We start from the raw sequence: 16454 nt of genomic DNA, 5'->3' as shown, positions 1-16454 counted from the left end.
TTATGGCTTGTTCTCTGTCGCACATGTCTTCTTGTGATTCAGAGCAAGAAGCACTTTCGGCTCAGTCTATTCTAAGCAGAAACCGGTTCGTGTAGGTCTCGCCTAGACACTACTCGAGGCCTTGCCATATGTCGAGAAAGGTAAAAATGTCGATGGTTAAAAATCGCTTCGGAAATGAAGGATGACCTTCGACGCTCGCTTCTTGCGCACTCATCCTGTGTAGTTAAGTTAAATCAGGTTCCATTATCTTGCGAAATCACGAACATCCCTATACAAACCAATGCTGAACATCTCGAGTTGCAGCTTCCACGTAATGTCCAAGATAAGTTCAAGTGTATTACGAGGAACGCAGTCGAGCTCCGGGTTGCAGTATCTTGCTCTAGAAATAATAAAAAAAAAACAGCACATTTTCTCTGACCTCTCGCGCACTTATGCACAGCGCATGCTGGCCTTTGCAGACTAATTTCCATCTCAGTGAGCGAGCATAGGTCGCGCCAACAGTCGTCCAGCCCACGCATTTACATGCGTGTGCTAGGCGCAAAGAGGCGCTGCAAAAGACGTTTTCTTCCGAAAGGTGGTGGTAGAAATAAATAAAAAAAATGGTTACGACAGAAGAGATGTTTTCAAAGGTAAATTAGCCGGCTCTCTTTCAAGGAAATCTCGCGTGCACGCACGACAGTTCTTTCTACTCAGTCTGCTCGTTCGCATTCAGAGGTTTCATTTGCAGTAGTTACTTAAAGCTCCTAACTTACACCTTAACTTACTTAGTTGCTCTCGTGAAAGTGCTTTCATCCGCTTTCACGAAAACTTTCCTGAGTTGTTAGGCCGTGACTTGCAGCTCTGTCTTGCGCCCGCACTACGCGGTGTGAAGAAACTGCCTCACCGTCTGCAGGTTCATGTCGCGTTCTTGTTCCTATCAATATGGCGTGCCGCTTTTCTTGTGGCGTCTACGCCCGTGATGGGACATTCGTCAATTTCACTTATGCTTACCCACGTTACAGCCATCATAATAGCCACCATACCACCCCCACCACCACCATCATGATCATCACCATCATTATCGCCATCATTATCACCATCATTATCATCATCATCATCTTTCATGTTCACTGCAGGATGGAGGCGTGTCCCAGCGATCTCCAAAAACCTCTTTCTCTCACCAGCTTTCCCTTTAAGCTTGCTAATTTTCTAATTTCATCGCACCATTTAACTTTCTGCCGTTATCGACTGCACTTCGGGCACGCAGATATAAATAACGTGCGCCGCTGTATAGAGTCTGCATTAATGGTGACTGTTGGAGCAAAAGATTATAGGACAGTGATGACAACAGACGTCTCTGTCAAACGCTGCAAACAGTGCGCTAGTTTGCGTCCTGTGGTCTACATGTGTTCAAGATCTGCGGTGGTTCATCTCACATCTAGGTGCGGCAATATGAGCTTCTCCACTCGTCTCTTTTCTACATTTTCCCTTTAGGTACGTTTTCCTTTGGAGGATAGCGAACTGATTTTGTTTCTGGTTTAAGTCCCCGCGTATCCCGTCTTGTCTGTCTGCATTTATGCCCTTCTGTTACTGCAGATGATGTCGTGGGTTCAATGCCAAAAGCACCTCATGAATAAGGCAGGGATGGGGGGGGGGGGGGGGGGGCGAAGGAGGGGCAATTCAATAACGAACGCATGCTTAGACTTATGTGGTGAAAGTATATGGTCGGAGCTAGCTGCCCCGATTAATCATCTAGGATGTTCCATATTTTAATAGTGAAGGAGAGAGAGAGAGTAAACATTTATTTCGAGGATCAGCGTGAAAGAGTATTTTTGTCTTCGGCCAGGGTGGGCGGTTATCGCTGCTGCTGGGGATCGCTACTTTTCGTGCCTTACTCATTTGTGAAGAAAAAAAAACCGAAATCCAGAAACAATCAAGGGAACTATTAAATGGAGGAATGGTAAGTGCATCTGTTCTGCACGTGAAACATTTCGAGGGGATTAAAAGCGGAAAAGGAATGTCAATGCAAGTTGAACTGTGTGCCTTGTTGTGCAGCATAACTACCCGTTCAGAGAGGCATCTGGGAGCCAAAGGTTGAAGTAATATAGCTGCACGCAATGAAGGCGAAGTAAGCTGTCCGCAATGGAGTCTAGCGAATTACTCGAAGTGCAGTGGAACTCGACGCGCTTTTAACGAAATCAATCAATGCGACAGCAAAATGTTAGAATATTACACGGAGTGTTAGACTTGTAGCTGAAGTGGCACTATGAATTGAAGTAAACGTAAGCTAAGTAAAAACGAGCTGTTGTGCTAGGGGTCATCTGTTTGAATCCTACTGTGGAACTATTTTATTTATGCCTATTAATTAATGTCACCGTCTTTCTTAGTGATTTTGCCACCACTTTTTCATATTGGCTGTTTCAAACTACCCGCCGTGGTTGCTCAGCGGCTATGGTGTTAGGCTGCTGAGCATGAGGTCGCGGGATCGAATCCCGGCCACGGCGGCCGTATTTCGTTGGGGGCGAAATGCGAAAACACCCGTGTACTTAGATTTAGGTGCACGTTAAAGAAGCCCTGGTGGTCGAAATTTCCGGAGTCCTCCACTACGGCGTGCCTCATAATCAAAAAGTGGTTTTGGCACGTAAAACCCCATAATTTAATTTTGTTGAAACCTCTGTCCTGGGCCTATCCCGGAGTATATAGCAGTGGTAACAAAATTACATCATTTTACGGTTTGAGCTCTGTTATTGTTTTGCACCTTCAATATTTAGTTCTGAAAAAATTTAAGATGAAAGGCATGCACTGTCGGTATTGTTTTATTTGTTTGTGGGCTGCCATCTCAAAATTCTGAGGAATCATCTTGCCAAGAACGTAAGACCTGGTATGAGCAACTTTAGGGACATAATGGTGTGACAATATAGCCCCCATATACCGCATATAACATATCATAGCATGGTATATAGCATACATATACCTTAATATATACGGAGCCTCACGGTGACGGTGACCCTGACGGCAAATATTCGCTTGGTGTGTCCATATAATTGCCATCATGATAAAAACTGGCGTAGTAGCTCTGTTCTCTCCCATACTTACGGACAGTGTATTCTAACCTTGACATATCAATCAATCAATCAATCAATCAATCAATCAATCAATCAATCAATCAATCAATCAATCAATCAATCAATCAATCAATCAATCAATCAATCAATCAATCAATCAATCAATCAATCAATCTTGTTTTTCTGTGCTATATTCAAATTAGTTCGTTTATTTTCTTTTTCTAATGTCCATCGGTACGGGCTATGGCAACAGCATTCGCCTGACGGAGGGCACCTTCGATGGATTCTCAAATCATTTTAAAAGCAGTCTATATTGCTTATTTTCCAAGGCGCTTAGTGCAATCCCACTCACACAAAACTTTGCACAAGGCAAAGGTTCTCTTTCAATGACGCAAGCTTGCGGATGTTCGCTTGGATGTGAAGCATGCAAAAAGAGTGAATTTGCCTCAGAACAGAACAAAATACCACCTCCGACGCTGCCATTACGACCGCGGCGTCCGGAAACTGCGGTCCGCACGATTAGGTCGTTTTCCCGTCCATGTCAGCTTCGCGTAGTTTCTTCCAATTAGGGAACTAGGTTGTTCATTATCACCGGGGGAACGAGGCCCACAACGGGCGCAATCTAGCACCCGGGGAAATCCCCAGATCGAAGTTGGCCTGTGGGACTATCCTGCGTTTTACTGTTCACTTCTTCGTCCAGTTTCCTTTGTTTTTTTCTGTCGTGATACTTAGTTTTCCCATGGAAGCAGTCGCGTTCAACATCGTAAAAACAAAACTGCCCCGAATTTGCACTCCGATAAAAGGAGGTAGTTGACAATAAACGTGTACCTTGCGGAACGCATAGAAAAATAGAAAGCGCCGTTTTGTTGGACGGCGGTGCAGACAGAAATATAAGGAACGCTTTATTTGAGCGTCACCAGCATGAATCGCGCTACTCATTCTCGTCTTGTGAGGGCAATGAAGTCGATGTTTAGTGATGGAGACTCGTGAAAGCGCCCTTGCTGAGGTCAATGCGTATGTTTTTCTCTTTTCTTTCTCGTTTTTTTAAGGGGGGTGGGGGGGAGTGGCAGAAGGTAGGAGAGAGTACGTGGCTAAAGGATGATGAGTTTTGCTGATTGAGTCCTTCATATGGCTTCTAAGTGTTTTTTGTGGAGCGGCCAAGCTCGAGCATGGGTACACGGAGAAAGACAGGATGGTGAACTGAATGGCACTGGGAGCGGCATAAAGAAAGGACCATTGCTACAGAAAGGCTAATGATGTGTTTTAGTTCAGTGGCGTCTTCCGCAACGTGCTACACTGAGAAACCAAGTAGTGGTGCACAGAAGCTAACCACATATATTTCAACCTTTGGTAATCGTTCGCTATAGCGATACGAGCGCTGCCCGGGTAGATTTGCGGCGGAATGACAGAGATGCAAAATAGTTGGCACTTCGCGTTTCATGTAGTCGTCTTCGTGGCGCGGGAAGTGTTACGTTCTGTTTGCACGCTGCTTCTATAAACACAACGTAGCTGTCTGTTGATACACGCGCTTGTAGAATACTGACCCGCTGACGGCTCAGCTGAAATTTTTTAGCAGTGCTGGCCACTAATTAGGGGTGACAGGTCGGTCATTTCATACTGATACTGTGTTAGCGCAGCCGTCTCCGTCCTTGTAAAGTGACAATTTAGGATGACTTAAAGGACGGAAGGACGGACAGACGGACAGACAACGAACTTTATTTAATCCTGAGGAGCTACTGTCAGCTTTCCTTTTTTTTTTCTTTTCTTCTCATATGTTATCATACATCGCTCTGTTTAGCTCATGAAAAAAGGAAATGTCTAGGAGAGATTGTTACGGGATAAAAGTAAAGCCAGAAGAGGTGTTCTAAAGACGCGTGATCACGCCACGGTAGGCTTCAGTGTTTTGCAACACCGCGCTTTCCACGTTCAGCGCACGCCATTCAGAAAAGACAACGGTTGCGACAGCAACGAGCGGCTAGTGTGCTCGCGCGTTGCGACGGATAGGACAACTGTATACGTTGCCACAAACGACTGGAGTGGCGCTGCACCTCTGAAGAAGCGCAGCGTCTCAACGACAGCGTCTCAAAACACTAGCTGTTGCCGGGTAATAATGCGAGAACGCTCCCTTTACTACTGTGCCACCGGTGCCACCTAAAGCCTCTGAAAAGTAAATCTATATTCGGGGGGCTTTAGTACCAACGAGAACCACCGGCACCACTGGCACCATCTGTGGTGTAATACACACATGGTAATACCGAAACAACAAAGGATTGTTACGGCTTTGTCAGACATCACTATTTTTGAGATCGATCCATGAAAACGGTTGGAAAGTCGCAGACAAATCGCGTTTAGTTCCGAAAGGAAGCTAAGTGTTTAAAAAAAGAAGAAAAAAAAGGAAGACAGCAAAAGCAAAATCCGCACTTCAGTATGCATTCCACGGAACTTGGCTTCGTGCAATCGGGATAGCTGTCGTCGTTGGTATTTTTTCCCCGTTTCATTCCCTTTCATACCTGGCGTCATTTCCTTTTTGCGAAGTATCTTCTGGTGTTCCCAGGTAGGCTCCTTTTTCTGATGTACAGAGCCAGCCACTTCAAGCCCAACGCCGGGAGGCAGCAAATAAAACGTCTGCACTCACTTGGCATGCCGCAGGCGGTGGAGAAAAAGCTAATGGCCTCCCACGTCACCTCACCGCAGACAGACAGCTATCCCTCGTCTCGACGCTTTTAGGTGGTACGAGGCTGTTGCCACGGTTCTTTTTCTTCGGCGAAGTACAGAGCCCAACAACCTTCATATCATTTCCCACTTTCTTTCTTTCTTTCTTTCTTTCTTTCTTTCTTTCTTTCTTTCTTTCTTTCTTTCTTTCTTTCTTTCTTTCTTTCTTTCCTTCTATCTTTCCATGCTAGCAGCAGCCTATTGGGATAGAATCTAATTCTGGATGCTCATCACAGTTCTCATAGATGTTGTGACGCATCATGCAGATGCTCGAGAGACCACGAAGAAAAGAATGATGGTCCGAAATACGAAAACGGCGAGACAAGCTTGCGAAAGCAGGCTGTCGTCGGGAAATACGCCAAGAACTACACATTACACATCACCGCGGAGGGGCTGATGAGGCAGGCCAGCCTTACCTAGGCTGTCTGGGTGCGGGATAGCTGGCCACGAAAGGTCACCGACATGTGGCTCCCTTTACTTTTGTTCGGTCGGTATTTGCATTTTCTTCCCGAAATCCGGTCTTACGTAGGGAATAATGCAGCTACATGGGTAAATGGATATTCTTGATTCGTGGTTTCTTCGCTATCATACATTTACGCTGACGTGAAGACAGCAAAGAGATGGCACGCGAGTCAGGATTTGCGCAGGCGAAGCGTGAATACGTTGAAACCAAAGGCCGCATAAAACCACTAAACTGAGGCGAAACCCGCATTCAAAGCATCTCTTTCATGAAGCAACGGAATAACTTTGATCAAAGTAATTCTTAAAGTTCTCTGATACGATCTCGTTTTATCCATTTTCTTCGTTTTTCCTTCGGTTCGCTTGACGTGAAACGTCTCTCAGTTCAGTCAGCCTATAGGAGGTCGGTTGCAAAAAAAACCGCATGTAACAAAAACATGTTATCATATTATCGCTTATACATTTGCGGTCGTACTGTAATACAACGCGCTTTACTTTTGGTATATCGTTGGGTGGAGGAAAGAAGCCATGTGTCAATAATACAAGTGTCGCGCGCACAAATGGTTCCGTCGTCGTGCCACTCATGACGAAATCGGAGCTAAATCGGGCCTCTCGTTCGGCGTTCATAGAGGCAGTACGTCTGTCGATCCGAGCGGGAGTTGGTCGACTTGGAGAGATCTCATATTGCTATAGTGGGTATAACTCACCGAGCTGAAACGGGTGCTCCTCAAGAGTTGTAACACTTACAAGTGTGTAAGTTCTTGCCCAATTTGGCGGTTGCTCGGTTATGGCTCCCCTGCGTTTGGCGTGGAGTGTCCAAAAATAGCGGGAAGGGACCCAAGCAGAGTGTCTTCCCCCGCATGACAGACGGATGCTTATCCGCTCCCACCTCTTTTGACATTTCGAACCAAGCGCATTCACTAAGAAAAAAAAAACATAAGAAAGAATAGCGCATCGCACGCAAAATGGTGAAATGCTTGTAACATTATAAGGATGACCTAAGATTAGCTTCGCACTTTGTGATCAAGACATAAGCAGGAAACGTTAAATACAGAGTCACAGTTCCAAGCCTGTTCATCTCAAACTACATGAAGTGAAACAACAGCTGTGTGCTTTCGCACAGGTCAGTTTTGAAAGAGCCGGATATTACTTGCCAGAGAAATTGCAATACCCAAGTACGTAATCAGAGACACTAATGAATCTTTAATTATTCCTTTCATGAAACATCTCACAACTGCGAATTTGAAGCTGGACAGTAGTAAAGTCATGTATAATTAGCTAAATTACGAAGACAAGCCCCGCTTTCGAGTTATCTGTCTTCAAGTTCTCCTAAAAATATATCGGTGTTGAATTCATATTGCCTTGAATTGCCAGAAAGGCGGGCTTTTGTGAAACTTGTAACCAAAATAGGCGTGTATTTCGTTGGAAATCTTAAGCATGAATATCTTGAAACTCGTACTAATCTGCGGATTTTTCGCTCAGCAGGTATGACTTCACTACAGCTCGGCTCCAGTTTTCAACATGCACCCTCAGCGAACATTAAAGAAGGAATTAGCGAGCCCTTTTTAATTACCAACCTGTACACAAGGATTTGTCGTGAAGCCTCTTCAGGTAATGATGTCGGCCTCTTATATACATGAACAGCTCAAATTGAGCTATGTAATGCATGCAACTAAAAAAAATGCAGATGCCATGCACTGTGCGAATAGGTGTGCGTGAAGCTTTCATGCGCGAGCAAGTCAAAATGGCACATTACGACAAGAGATCGCGTTGCAGGTTTCAGTGATGAACGTGGCCCTTGGCCACCACGGTGGACCGTGCTGAGCCGGCACTTTTAGTCAGCATGAAAAGGTTGTTGAATCACAGTACACGACGTGCTTGAGCTTGTACTACAGACGCGGCAAAGCGCTGCACTGCGATGAGGGACGTGCTGCGAATTTTGCCGACGAAAAGCGCGTTTTGTAGCCTTAATAAACTTCATCCTGAGCCAGTAGATGCGCGCACTCACTTTCTATAACTAAAATTTGTGTGACGCGACACAACTAACCAGCCGAGCGTTCCGACGCGCTGGCTTGCACGAGCGAAATTCTTAAGGGTATTTTATTGCGCCTTTTTTGGTATGCGTACGTGGCCTGATTGTTAGTGGTTAGAGCATCGGGCTTCTGTGCTGGGGAACTGGGTTCGAAAACAACCATTGTATATAAAATTTGTCTGTGCGTGTGTGTGCGTTTGTGTGCATCTTCAAGGTCACATAAACAGCCAGACAGAAACACGCATGTGTACATCAAACGGCAGCTGGGGAAGTATCAAAGAAATCTATCGCCTTAAAAGAAACGCGGCATAATTATGAGCACTCTGTTTGATGATGGTGGTTTCCATTGGCATCTCATTTTAAGTGGGACGGCGACAAATATTTGCCGAGCCTGCTGAAGTTAATCAGGTTTTAAACTACAAGTGTTGCAGTCTAGCATTTCTCATTTACTATCTCACTCTTCCTTAAAACGCGTCTCTGTATTATACAGTTACCTGTGCATATAACCACACCGGCTCCATCGATCTCTTCCCTGCTTTCTTTTTCATTAATAGTCTATACATATCTTGCTTATCTCGACCGCGGACCCGTTAATGATCCAACTATAGCTTTGAATACCAGCGCTTCCGGAATACCGAGTTCCAAAGCTTGCACAGCACCATCTTCATAGTATATATACCCCGTTTCATACATCAGGTGCAACGCTGTGGAAGCTACGCAAGAAGTCTGGCCACCAAAATTTATCACTCCGCGCATTCCCGTCTATGCTTCGCTGTGCGCCAGAAGGCGTTTGCTCGCGCGAACATGCACGTGAGGCTGCCGCGACGGCTAACGAAAAAAAAACAGCAACGAAACGCAAATTTATTTAAAACAACGTGTTATCAGCCGTATGAGTACATGCTTTGTTTGTTTCTAAGAGCACGTTCTTTCTTTTCTTTATTCAAAACAGCTTATACAAAGAAACGTTTCGCGAAAATCGGGTCACGAAACACCGAGCTATTTCTAAGTGCGAACGCAGCCACTGCAAAAGATATCTCTAGCTTCCACAGCGTTGCACCTGATGTATGAAACGGAGTTTAGTGAAGTACAATATGGTGCACGTTGGGTACGCTGTACCGGGCCCGGTTTAGGGTGCTTATTATGATGAAAATAGTCCGAAAGCCTGGAACCAGTTTAGTGGGGAAGAGTCTTTGCAAGGGCTTCTTAGGTCCAGCTTCGTGCCACAATTGTAATGGACCATTGTGCACCATCTTCGTGCAGGAAAAGCCGAAACGTACGATGTCGCGGCATTAACTGACTGCTTGCGCCTTGTCGGAGCTATAAATCGCTGCTAGTTTCCGCACGACGCTGTGTGTTTGTTGCTCAAGTACCTGGAGGGGTCATTACTGCGATTGCGTCACTGGTCTACAGAAAGGCTTCGGAAGCATGGGCAATTATACGTAATGGAATCTGGGCTATCCTGTTCTTTTTTTGCTTCATTTTTGTGTTCCTACTTAATTTAGGTTTCCCAATTACGGGGGCGTTCACGCTACTCACGCGTCTTGGAAAGGAAACGCTCTGAGGAGATCTTGTTTTCTTCTCTGTTGTCCGTAACATGTCTTAGTTTCTTGCATAGCTTTTTCGTCTCGTCTTATGTCACGCTTAGATTAATGCCACATATGGCTGTAGACGTCGTTTATATTAAAAGATAAGACCGCATGACGATTAATTGTTTAGAAACGTTCATGTCTTAAATAACTGGCGTTCAGGAAGTAATTATCTAAAAAGAAGATAAGAATCGCGAGGGGTATATCGGGACACTAATGGCTACACTGGTAGAGTGATGGAGCAAGCAAGACAAAAACAGGTAGTGAGGTTAACCAAGTTACACCTAGTTTGCTACGCTACACAGTGTGAGGGGTAAGTTGGCAGGAAAAGAAAAAAAGAGAGGGAAGAAGGAAGGAAAGGAAGAACAAGGATTGGCCCCTGTGATACCGCAATGACCCGATAGTCACTGAAATTTCATTACGAGCCCATTTTCAACAGCGGGATGGTGAAATTTTCCTATTTTTGATGCCGTCTGTAGATTACTTCACCTGGACTTTCTTAGAGTTATCTTGCAAAACTAGCAAAAGCTTGTCTAAAAAACTTGCCAAATGCGTACTTTATGTCTGGTTGACTTCACACCAAATTGCGTCACCAATGACGTCATTTCGTAATGACAAAGATTTTCGGGCAGGTAATTAAATATATAGGTCCTCATTTTTAGCGAGACTTGCCCTACAATTCAGTTTCCTTTTTTTTGCAATTCGTTTAGCAGTAACGTTCTGAGGTAAAAATTCCTTGCGTAACTTCAGTCATGTCTTGTCGTAACTTGCGATTATAAAATAAAGCTGTTCAGAGAATCTTTTAGGTAAAACAGCCAATAATTTCTGACTTTTACGTTGCGCTATGTCAAAGCAAACCCCTGCTCTAAAGTAGGACGCAACATTTGCGGATAAACAAGGGTTGTCATATATCTTGCTTAATAAGTTCTTTGATCGCAGCTTTTTTAGCGCTTTTAGAAGGAATAAACAAAAAATTTGCAGCACTGCCTAGTCCCCGCTATCATCTTCAAACATTTACCTTCTTGGACCAAACAGTTGCAAATTCGGTGCTAACAATCTTAGATCCAGAAAAATAAAGAGTACCAAGTCTGCAGTGCTAAAGCAATCGGCGTTGAAGACTTTGCGGATATATTTTACAAAAACCACATTTGTTTGCGCATCTACCGGTCCAGTTCTTGATATATTTGTACAGTTTAACATGCAAAGCAACTAAGAGAGACCGCACTGGAGCGTTACGGAGTAATTTTAAACTCTTGGCATAAACGCATTGTACACGGTCGTTTATGCAATCGGCTAGCACTGTGAGGCGAGTGTAATGGCCAGGAATTGAACGCGCGGCATCGCGCTGAGCATGAGAATGTCATAGCTACTGAGCCATCGCGGTCGGTTCACCTTCTCTCTTGACCTACAATGTGTCCTCCCTGTATCTATGAATGCATCTTCTTTTTATCTTAAATTACATCTAACAGAATTAAAAAAATACTCCGGTAACCAACACAAGTCATGGTTGAGAAGCGAGAAAGGCTGTATCTTTTCTGGCTTCATAGCACGCTACCTCAATTTAAAACGCTGCCTCCTTTCTTCGCTTCAAGTTGAATTTTATTTTTCGCATCCATGCAAGGTACAAATGGCGGAGACACAGACAAGAAACATACAAATTCGGCTGGATATATGTGTGCGTCCCCTTCCGGTTCTTTCTTTGTTTTTTTTTTGTTTCTTTTTTGGAAGCACGTGCCAAGATCTCTCACTGGCAAAATCCCTCAGCGTATTTTCTCTTCTACGATGTTTGTGTTTTAAGCAGCATTTTACTGAACTTGCTTTTATATAGATGCACTATTATTGACCAGCGACAAAAAGTCGAGAGTCGTTTAGACACTCTTCCTGAACAAATTTCGCTCCTCTGCAAGTGAGATGCTCTAAAAAAAATTAAATAAGTCAGGCGCCGAGGAGGACGATGCCACCTTGTTATGCAGCTCCGGCTCAACCCACGCAATTCGACAAGAGGTCTTCCCACGCGAAACTCGCGCGATTCTTCCGAATGGCGCTGGAGGGTAACCGGAGAACGCGCCCACGACCGGCACTGCAAATCATTTTATCTTTTAATCTTTCCTTCGCTTTCTTATCTTTTCCGCACCTTACCTCATCCCCCTGTGCAGATTAACCAAACGGACACGCATCTCTGGTTAGCCTATCGGCTTTTCACATCTTGTCTTCCCACTCTGCCTCTCGGGCATCACGTCGCTCACGTACAGGGTGGTCGCGGCAAAGGTGAAGAAAACGATGCCCACGCAGCCGTCGGCACCCAAAATAGCTTTAGCGGTACACTGCAGCGAATTTCTCACAAAATGACAAAAAGCAGATGGAAAGACCATGTGCTCAAAGTCGGTAAGTATATAGCGCTGTAATGGAGTGCACGCTCGCGTAAGCAGCGGCGGCGACGTTAGCTCAACTCGGCGTTACTCGTCAGAGTTAGTAGTTCCGCTCGCACCCGCACAGAGGCGACGAACATGCTAGGTAGACAGAAAAGGCAACGTGCCTACAGAGAGCTGGAATAATTCCCCAAGATATATCCTTTGCGGCGAATCGTCCTTAGGCCACGAAGGAGAATTTGGTCGCTCTGTCAGCTTGGGAGTGGTAGACTAAAATGAGAAACCATGTTTGCCGTGCCCAAAGCCACATCTTGCCTGAACGGGAGATGATGAAATCTAGTTGCAGAAAAGGGTAGGAGAAAATCAGCAGCGTGAGGCTCAAAGTTACATATTTATTATTTTTCTGCAAGCAGAAACGCGTCATTGTACTAGAGAAACGTATAATTAGACCGGAAAAAGATAGCATATATGTGGGAGACAGGCTCCCGAATCCTTAATCGAGCTATTCCTCGGACTTTAGATGGCTTACTTTCAGAACAGTGTACCTTGAATTACAGCAGCATTGTTTCCAAAGCGGAGCGTGGACGAGTAGGATTTTGATCCCGACTTCTTTTTTTTCTATCTTGGGCTACATGCTCTTTGTTGGAGCTCTGTCAAAATCTGTCAGTGATAAACCTATAAAGCCTGCTTACTTCTAAGCTTTATTTATGAGCTGGAGCTAATGTGTTATTAGCGTTATTACGGCCTTTCGCGACTAAGTGAGTGGTGACAGATATAAAATATTCTGTTTTCTGTAAACTACTTAGAAATTATGCATCCTATTTTCTTTTCACGAAATAATAGATTAAACAGCATTGAATAGGCCCCGTGTATGTGCTTGCCGTCGTAATGACGTACTGTCTCAAAAGGCACCTACTAATACGGGGTCAGTGACCTTTAAATTTAAGTGGCAGAGTTTATTCAAAGATCCATAATCTCTTCCCGCTCACACATAAATGCGCACACAAAAGAGCACAGGCGACGTTTGCAGTGGGCTCAGCTAGGTGGCCAGTGTCAATATATATGTAGAAAGGCCCCTGTTCCTTCGTACTTCTGTGATTTTGAAAGTCAGCGAAAATGCGGTTTAAACCAATGACCAACGAAATATTTGTTGTGCAGAAATGGTGACAACACTCAGACATTGCCTTTGGGAGTCAATTCAAGCAAAGTATGTAGCGTCTTGTATGCGTTTCACTAAGGTTCCATGTGCATATTGCGTGCGGACTTACGTGACCTTAAACAAGGATAAAATGTGGGGCCAAATGAAATGCGGGAAATATATGTTTTGTCCTCAAGCAAACTGCTTTGAATATTTCTGAGCAAGTTTACCCAGGCTTACGAAGAATTATACTACCCACTTTTAAGCAGCGCGTGGGCGGAGGCCGGCGAAATTGAGTTTTGGCATGATGCGCATGGTATTTAAAGGTCACAGTGCTGCTTTATGGTTCGTATGCCCTGGGTAGAACTTATCCTTAAATTTTCTGTCGCCTGTTCTTCACGCACTAGTGGTTGAGATAATACAAATAACGAGCATGTTTGCATAGTTTTCAAAGTGCCGATGTCATTGCGCGTTTAGTGGAGGTGATTTCAAGCTGAGGGCTCAGTTGCCTACTGTGCCCTACGTCAATTTCTACCGTGCTAGAGATTCAGAGGAACAGCCCGATCTCTCGGGCTAGTGAGCGCCACATGCATTACAGAATCGCCGTCTCAGAGTCTGGTCATGGTTTTTGATATACGCATATAAATATTTAAGGTTTAGTAATGATAGCACAATCGAATAATCACGTACATAGACTTGTATCATTAGGTCTGACGAGCTGATGAAGATTAAAGGAAACGGAGTAGCGGGAATAAAACCAGCTAAATCACAAGAAAAGTTAATTTGTATGTTTAATTAAGATCTATAAGTTAGACAAAAGGAAATGAAAGAGGATGGAACGATAGCTTGTCACAAGTCCATGCACCGAACCCACGTCACCCTCATTACTCTTGCGGTGCACACGTAGTGCGAAAGCGAAGCACTCCTACAGCCGACCTGTACACACAAAAACAATGTGCCTACGCCGTTGACGATAGCTGGTCCAAGATTTTGAGGTCCCCATGAAAAAAAAAACATTTACTCGTATAGGGAGACGGGGAACGATGTCGCCGATGACCTGATTTAAGACAATCGTAAGAGCTAGCTAGTGATATGATGTGGTCCAGATCAACACGGTCAGTACAACACGGATGGTGCTGCTATAACATTATACCCACACAACTAAGTCTTCTGCACACATCTATCACAACGAAAGCCCTATTTTCACTGAATGTTTGACATTAGTGACGCGGGAAGTCTTGGGTTGAACGCTCAGCTTATTTCACGAAATATTATCCTTCCTGAGGTAGAGATGCCTCAGCAGCAAAAGAGCAACCTGAATATAGACTGTCTGATGGATAGTAAAATACAGCGAGTCAGTGAGAGATAAAGAAGGCAGGGATATTAACCTGTCAGGAGTCCAGCTGGCTACCCTATCCTGCGGAAAAAGATGAGAAACAGAAAAAAGAGAGAGATAGAGAGAAATGAATGGGGTGACTGCGAGAACATGCATGGAAAGTACTAAGCAGTCAAAGGTTCTCTCACAGGCCAGTAATTCTCAGAAAGCATAAAATTCGTGGGGCCGAAACATTCATACGGGGACGGATTACCAGCGAAGCTCTTAACTTAATATTAAACTTATTTTTGCAAGTTGGCGGAGTGCTTGGAGCCTGCTTCATTTCCGCCGCGGGCCGGCCCGGTATTGCACTATCTCCGGGATTGGCCCACACATTCTTATCACGCAGGCGCCATAGTATGGAAGTAAGCCATCCAGGGTACCCTCCTTGGCAACACATGCAGGGGATGCATGCGGGGAGTTCATACGGGGGCTAGAGGTAAACAGCTTTGCTGTAAAAGTGTCTTAACTGCCTTCTGGGCCGGCGACCGGTGGTGATGGTGTTCCAGTATTGTACATGTACTCCGTTGAAGATCATCTAGTCTCCCTAATGCACTGGACATAGATTGTCCTTGTGTTTCAAAATGAGGACAGTGACATAATAGGCGATCAATGTTCTCCTCCCAGCCGCAGACATCACATGCACGCCGGTCAGCCAGTCCAATTAGTGCCGAATGAGCTCTCGTGAAGGCATCTTCCAAACACAACCGGCACAGAAGAGGCATTTCGCATCGGTGCAGTTCGGCCGGAAAACCGAGTTGCAGCGAACGGTTTAGTATGTGCACTCTGGTGCACATTGTATGTGCCGTGTTCCACTCAGGTAACGAGGGTGCGCCTGCCAGAAGGCGAAGCTGCCTCGCAGCACCTCCTTGAGAAAGGAACGGGGAGGCAGCGGTCTTCTGGGTCTCAGGTCCAAGCTGCCTCATCTGCGTCTTCATTTCCAAAGATACTGCAATGACCTGGTACCCACTGAAAAGAAATATCATGGCCTTTTTCTCTCAAGTGATCGATAAGTTCCAGAATTGGTACGTCAGTTGATCGTTATTTTCATGTCATGAGTAACGACTGAATATATTGTAACGCCGGCTTTGAATCACAGAAGACTGCCCATTTTCCAGGGCCCTCTGTATTATTCCCATGAAACGCACCGCGAAGAGCCGCAATCTCTGCTGCTGTAGACGCAGTGATATGGGAAGTCTTGAAGCGTTGAGTCCTTCCCCATGTTGATATAACTACAGCACCACCGGAACTGGCTGATGCAGTTGAGCCATCAGTGTAGACCTGTTTGCAGTCACTCTATTTCTCATAGAAGAGGAGAAAACAAAGTTGCTTAAGTGTCGACGACAGTAAGTCCGACTTTCTCTGAAGCCCTGGGATTGTGAGGTTTACTTGATGATGGCCCACACAAAATGAAGGAATCGAAGGCCCTGCTGCAGCTGCGTGCCGTAATGTAAGTGATTAATCAAAGTAAAGTCTTGGGTTTTACGTGCCAAAACCACGATATCAATGTGAGGTATACCGTACTGGGGGGCTCCCAGTTAATTTGCACCATCTGGGGTTCTTTAACCTGCACCCAATGCACAGTACACGGGTGCTTTTGCCTTTCACCTCCATCGTAATGCGTCCACAGCGGCCGGGATTCGATCACGTACGCAGCCTCGTGTTTAGCAGCGCAGCACAAAAGCCACTAGGCCACCTCGGCGGGTGTGATGAAAGTGAGGCACGGTGGACGAAGACAG

The 16454-nt window shown here is 45.1% G+C and overlaps 1 long non-coding RNA gene and 1 pseudogene across 2 annotated transcripts in view; both read left to right on the top strand.

Annotated features, from left to right (window-relative positions):
- The window catches only part of LOC129385064 (uncharacterized), a 310225-nt gene that overhangs the window by 290667 nt on the left and 3104 nt on the right, over positions 1-16454 (top strand). The window lies entirely within an intron of this gene.
- On the top strand, positions 14936-15052 carry LOC126532511 (U2 spliceosomal RNA; annotated as a pseudogene).

This window comes from Dermacentor andersoni, chromosome 5 (assembly GCF_023375885.2).
Source record: "Dermacentor andersoni chromosome 5, qqDerAnde1_hic_scaffold, whole genome shotgun sequence".
NCBI lineage: Eukaryota > Metazoa > Arthropoda > Arachnida > Ixodida > Ixodidae > Dermacentor > Dermacentor andersoni.
Note: the sequence above shows the minus strand (reverse complement) of the source record. Positions and strands in the feature narration are given on the sequence as shown.